Source organism: Lipotes vexillifer, unplaced genomic scaffold (assembly GCF_000442215.2).
Source record: "Lipotes vexillifer unplaced genomic scaffold, Lipotes_vexillifer_v1.1 scaffold587, whole genome shotgun sequence".
In the NCBI taxonomy this organism is placed as follows: Eukaryota; Metazoa; Chordata; class Mammalia; order Artiodactyla; family Lipotidae; genus Lipotes; species Lipotes vexillifer.
In genome coordinates, this window is record NW_006790779.1 from 854,792 (window position 1) to 861,063 (window position 6,272).

At 44.5% G+C, this 6,272-nt stretch overlaps 1 non-coding gene across 1 annotated transcript; it reads right to left on the reverse strand.

Moving 5' to 3' along the window:
• Nucleotides 1-5,223: 5,223 nt before the first annotated feature.
• TRNAE-UUC (transfer RNA glutamic acid (anticodon UUC)) lies at nt 5,224-5,295 on the reverse strand. The gene has a single exon. It is a non-coding gene; the product is annotated as a tRNA-Glu (tRNA).
• Nucleotides 5,296-6,272: the final 977 nt, after the last annotated feature.

Below are 6,272 nucleotides of genomic sequence, written 5' to 3' on the forward strand. Positions count from 1 at the left end.
CCTTACCTAGGGCAATCAGAATGTCTTTCTCAGGAAATTTGGAGGTTCAGTTCTGTGAGATTTGAGCTCCATCTGGGTTCTAGGACAGCAGAGATGTAAAAGCTCAGAAACTGTGAGTGGCAAGTGTGCAGAAAGTTGATCTGCAGAGAAAGAAGAAATACTTGTGCAGAGAAAAACAGGGTTGGGGGGTGGGGAGAGAGAGATCGAGCCCCAGCTTTCCAAGAATTTGAGTTCCGGGCTTCCCTGGTGGCGCAGTGGTTGAGAGTCCGCCTGCCGATGCAGGGGACATGGGTTCGTGCCCCGGTCCGGGAAGATCCCACATGCTGCGGAGCGGCTGGGCCCGGGAGCCATGGCCGCTGAGCCTGCGCGTCCGGAGCCTGTGCTCCGCAACGGGAGAGGCCACAGCAGTGAGAGGCCCGCATACCACAAAAAAAAAAAAAAAAAAAAAAAAAAAAAAGAATTTGAGTTCCTTGATTTTAGTCCCTTTCTAATCTCCACTTAGGTTCCATGAGGCAGGCCAGCAGCCTTATAGTGGATTCTTGTTTCGGTTCAGTCGGCTTTGGTCGGTTTCTGTGCTTGTAACCAGAGCCCTCCTTGATGCACGTTTCGAGAATGACTTGGGTGATAAATGTGTCAACAACCGCTAACGGCCATAGTGGGCACGTTAAGTAGAATCTGACTTTCCTTTTCTCAGAAGCTGCAGTCAACCCTTAATCACGCAGAGGTGCGTGGCCTCAGGTTATCCGGTTATTCCTCCTGCTTCTCTTCCCAGTTATTCATTGATTGATTCCACAAAGAGTTGACGTGATCCTACTACGTGCCAGGTGTACTGTTAGGTGCTGGGGACACAGCTGTGAATAAGAGAAAGTCCTTTTCCCATGAAGCTTCAATTCCGATGGGGGGAGACAGAAAACAGGTAAATTAAATACTTACCAGAAAGGAAAGAAATAGAGCGCTGTGACAGAGTTGAAATCGTCAAGGAGGGCCTTTTTGAAGAGGGACGCTTAAAAGGAGACAAGCAGGGTAAGGGAGCCCGCCAGGCCACTCACCAAAGGCAGCACCTGTTTTGCTCCAGGAATAGGAAGAAACCAGTGTGAGTGGATTCCGCTGAGGGAGTTGGGGGGAGGGCAGGAGGGAGAGGGAAAGGGGGAGGGGGGAGGGGCACAAGTCTGGGTGAGGCACAGCAGCAGTAGCCAGATCCTGGAGGCCAAGGTGAGGAGTTTGGATTTTCCTCCACTTGAAATGAGCGACTATTGAAAGGCTTTCAGCAGGAAAGAAACGTCCACGTGAAAGATTTTTCTGGCTGCCGGGCTCAGAGTGGCTTGAATGGGGTGAAAGCGGAAGGAGGCGGGAGGCATTTGCAGTCAGGGTGGGAGGTGTTAATAGTTGGAGCAGGCAGGTGGCCCCGGAGGTGGTGAGAAGTGGGTGAATGTGAGTTACATTTGGAGGTTGAGGTGATTGAATGTGACGGGGTGCAAGGGATTAGATGTGAAGGATGAGGGAAAGGAAAGGATCAAGGTTAAGGTTGAGTCCAAATTATTGTCTTAATAAAAGGGTGGGTTTGGGGGCCACTTCCTGAAATGGAAGATACTGGACAAAGACCAGTTTGGCGTATTGGGATATTAAGAGTTTCCTTGTAGGGCTCACATTTAGGTGATCTGAACTGGCCTCAGAGGTGTTTGGTCTCTGAAAGATGGTGTGGAATGAAAATTAGGCTGAAAAGGAGAGAGAGAGAGAGAGAACAGAAGTGAGTGTGAGGTTTGCCAAAGATTACTTGTCACAGGCTAATTTATCTCTGATTGAAGGCAAACAAATTCTACTTCAAAGACAGGTCATTACACACCAAGCTGACTTATTGCAAAGTGCACAATCACAGTTACACAACATACAGGTTTCAAAGGTTGTTTGCAGTTGTGATTTACAGGAAGCAGTGGCTCCAATCGGCTGCATGTTAGAATCTCCTGGAGAGCACTTTATTTATTTATTTAGATTTTGCTTTTATTGGAGTATAGTTGATTTGCAATGTTGTGTTAGTTTCAGGTGTGCAGCAAAGTGATTCAGTTACACATATACATATATTCATTCTTTTTTAGATTCTTATTTAGGTTATCACAGAATATTGAGTAGAGTTCCCTGTGCTATACAGTAGGTCCTTGTTGGTTATCTGTCTTATATATGGTAGTGTGTGTGTGTTCATCCCAAGCTCCTGATTTATCCCTGCCCACCACCTTTCCCCCTTGGTAACCATAAGTTTGTTTTCCAAGTCTGTAAGTCTTTTTCTGTTTTGTGAATAAATTCATTTGTATCATTTTTAAAAATTAGATTCCACATATGAGTGATATCATATGATATTTGTCTTTCTCTGTCTGACTTACTTCACTTAGTATGATAATCTCTAGGTCCACACATGTTGCTGCAAATGGCATTATTTCATCCTTTTTTATGGTTGAGTAATATTCCATTGTGTATATGTACCACATCTTCTTTATCCATTCCTCTGTCGATGGGCATTTAGGTTGCTTCCATGTCCTGGCTATTGTAAATAGTGCTGCAGTGAACATTGGGGTGCATGTATCTTTTCAGATTATGGTTTTCTTCAGATATATGCCCAGGAGTGGGATTACTGGATCATATGGTAACTCTATTTTTACTGTTCTCAGGAACCTCCGTACTGTTCTCCATAGTGCCTGTACCAATTTACATTCCCACCAACAGTGTAGGAGGGTTCCCTTTTCTCCACACCCTAGAGAGTGCTTTAAAAAGACCAGTGCCTAGGTCTCACTCGAGATCAATGAATTACAGTCTTTGGGGGTAGGGTCAGTTACCAGTATTTTTCTTTGGAAAGCTGTCCTCAGCAACAGGGTGAAGAACCATTAGTAAAAAGCAATTTAAACATGGCTGATGACATTTAAAAATGACCATTTTGGTAAGCAATGATTCTAAACTAAGCAGTATCTTGCACCCAGATAAGGCACAATTCGTCTTGATTTTCCTGAGTGCTTTTTCATACCACAAGATATTGTGTATCCATCATTCAGTGGCCTGTTTTCAGAAGGAAATGTCCCTAAAGTAAAACCCACCAGTCAGTTTGTGTCCAAAGTACCAGGTGATGGACGACTTAATGTATTACTTTTCAGCTGATTGATTCTATTAGAGATGGAACCATCGCTACCCATGAAAAATTGACGAGCTTTCCTCACCACTGTGTCAAATGGAAGCTTCTGGTTGGCCTCAGTTTGGAACAGTCAGAGGCTTGCAGAGCAAGCTGTTTTCATGGTCGAGTATTTCACACAGCTTGGTTCAGGTCAGAGCCACGTTCATGGGAACACTGCTGCTGCCAAACTATGAAATTTCCTGATTAAGGAAATGAGAGGAAATAAGTCATTAACTAGCACCTACACACAGCACACCGACTCAGGGAGTTCTTTTTTATTTTTTTTTCTTTTTCTTCAGGGGAATTAAAAACAGAAGATGCTGCTGTTACAATTCCCTGAAGTAAGATGACGAAAACCAAGGATGAACATTAAACAGCTGTTTTGGAACTGATTCTGGGAATAAACAAAATGCTGCCTATGGTTTCGCCACAGTTAAGAACACAGATTCTCTGTGATTCATCTGAGGTCTATAGCATGCAAGCTGAGCCAAAGAAATGATGCCAAGAAAAGACAATGACAAAGGGAGAGGCTTAATCATCATGACGGTTGCAATTATAATTAAATGTAAACTTGAGAAGAGGATTGCTTCACTCTGGTAAGAAGGCCAAGATTTGGGGGAAGTCTACAGCAAATGGACGAGAGGATGTGGTTCAGTTTCTCTCCCTACTCAGAGAACTTCCCACACTAAGTTATTATTAATATTTATAAAATACAAGAAGAGAAAATAATATTATTTTAATAGCTGGTATGAGAACTCTTAGAAGGTCGCAGTTCTTTCTTCCTTTTTCTTTTCTTTTTCCCCTTTCTTTCTTCCTTTCCGTCTTTCCTCCCTCCTTCCCTTCCCTCCCTCCTTTCTTCCTTCCTGACTTTTTTTTTTTTTTTTTGCTGTACGCGGGCCTCTCATGGTCGTGGCCTCTCCCGTTGCGGAGCACAGGCTCCGGACGCGCAGGCTTAGCGGCCATGGCTCACGGGCCCAGCCGCTCCGCGGCATGTGGGATCCTCCCGGACCAGGGCACGAACCCGTGTCCCCTGCATCGGCAGGCGGACTCTCAACCACTGCGCCACCAGGGAAGCACTCTTCCTTTCTCTCTTTCTTTCTTTCCTCCCTCCTCCCTCTCTTTCTTCCTCCTTCTTTCTTTCTCTCTCTCTTTCTCTGTTTCTTTCTTTCTTTCTTTCTTTCTTTCTTTCTTTCTTTCTTTCTTTCTTTCTTTCTTTCTTTCTTCTCATTCTCCGCCCCCTCTGTTTCTCCTTTTCTTTTCTCTTCTCTTGCCTGCCTACCTCCCTTAAATTTTAAACATAAGCCTGTTTACAGTAGAGGCTGAGATGGCAAAAGGGCCAGAAGTGTAAACAGAACTATAGAATGGCCTGGGATAAGACAAGGAAAGGAATTTGTGTTTTGAACCAGAGAGGGAGCGGAAAGGGAAAAGTGAAACGCGGAGAAAGTGGAGTGAGGCAATGGCTGAAGGCTGGGGGAATGTACTGTGTACCCCCTGAATCTTTGTAAAGTTCTAAACTTATGAAATGCTTGTGGTGGGAGGCGAGTTGGGAATCTTGTGCAGCATCTGGTAAAGGGTCTGACCTTTGGCAAGGAAAGGGATCAAGAACACACACAGGAACAACAAATCAGGGCTATGCAGTAGAGAGCTGAGAATCTGCAGAAACTGTGGGGAGGGACTCTCATTGTGCAACTTGGTGTCTCAGCCAAGTTTACCTTCATCTCCCAAGGCCAGACAGCCTTCATCTGGGATCTATTTGCAAGGACTGGGAGAAGTTTTTTATGTAAGCTACGTGGCTGTGAAGCCATGAGTGGTTTTTCATTGAGTTCTGTGCACTGTATTTTAAAGTCCTACCTGGAGCAATTATGAAGTTTCTATGGGGGATGTGAATCCCTAATGCACACTTCCCAATTCTGACTGCATCAGGTGTCCATCCAACAGGTTAGACAATATCCATCATCTGACCAACCGTCAGTCCATCCACGTATTAACTCAGTAGGCATATAGAACCCTTTCTATGTTTGTTTGTTTGTTTGTTTGTTTGCTGCACCATGCGGCTTGTGGGATCTTAGTTCCCCAGCCAGGGATTGAACCTGGGTCCCAGCAGTGAAAGTGCCGAGTCCTAACCACTGGAACGCCAGGGAATTCCTGAGCCTTTTCTATGTTTAAGGCACTGTACTAGGCACTTGGGCGTAAACAAATATGAACACGACATAGATCCTGATCTCAAGGAGCTTAGTCTAGTAGTGACAGCTGTAGTGGGTTGAATTGTGTTCCCTGACCCCATCGGGTGGGCCCTTTTTCAATGACAGTGTCCTTAAAAGAGACAGAGAAGGAAAAGACACAGAAAAGATGTCCGTGTGAAGATGGAGGTAGAGAGAGATTACACTCATGCTCCCACAAGGCAAGGAATGCCAAGGGTTGTCGGCAGCCACCAGAGGCTAGAAGAGAGGCAGGGGATGGCTCCTCCCTCAGAGCCTTTAGAGGGAACCAGCCCTGCCGATACGTTGATTTTGGATTTCTGACCTCCAGAACTATGAGAAAATAAGTTTCTGTCGTTTTAAGCCACTCAGTTTGTGGTTATTTGTCACAGAAGGCGTAGGAAACTAATACAGCAACATGTAGTAAAATAGCAAAGCACCGTTATCAAAAGAACAGAAAAGAACATGTATCGATGAGGATGCAGAGAGTTGGAACCTTTGTGCACTGTTGATGGGAATGTAAAATGCTGCAGCTGTTGTGGAAAATAGTAAGAAGGATCCTGAAAAATATAAAAATAAAAACTACCATGTGACCCAGCAACCCCACTTTTTGGTACATATCCAAAAGGATTCAAAGCAGGATCTTGCAGAGATAGTTGCACACCCGTGTTCATCATAGCATTATTCACAGTAGCAAAGAGGTGGAAATAATCCACCCCAGTGTTCGCTAACAGATAAATGGATAAAGAAAATGTGGTGTATATATACATATGTGTGTGTGTGTGTGTGTGTGTGTATACACACACATGTATTATGCAGCCTTAAGAAGGAAGTCCTGTCACTTGCTATAACATGGATACACCTCGAGGACATTGTACTAAGCAAAAGAAGCCAGTCACAAGTGGACAGATATTGTATGA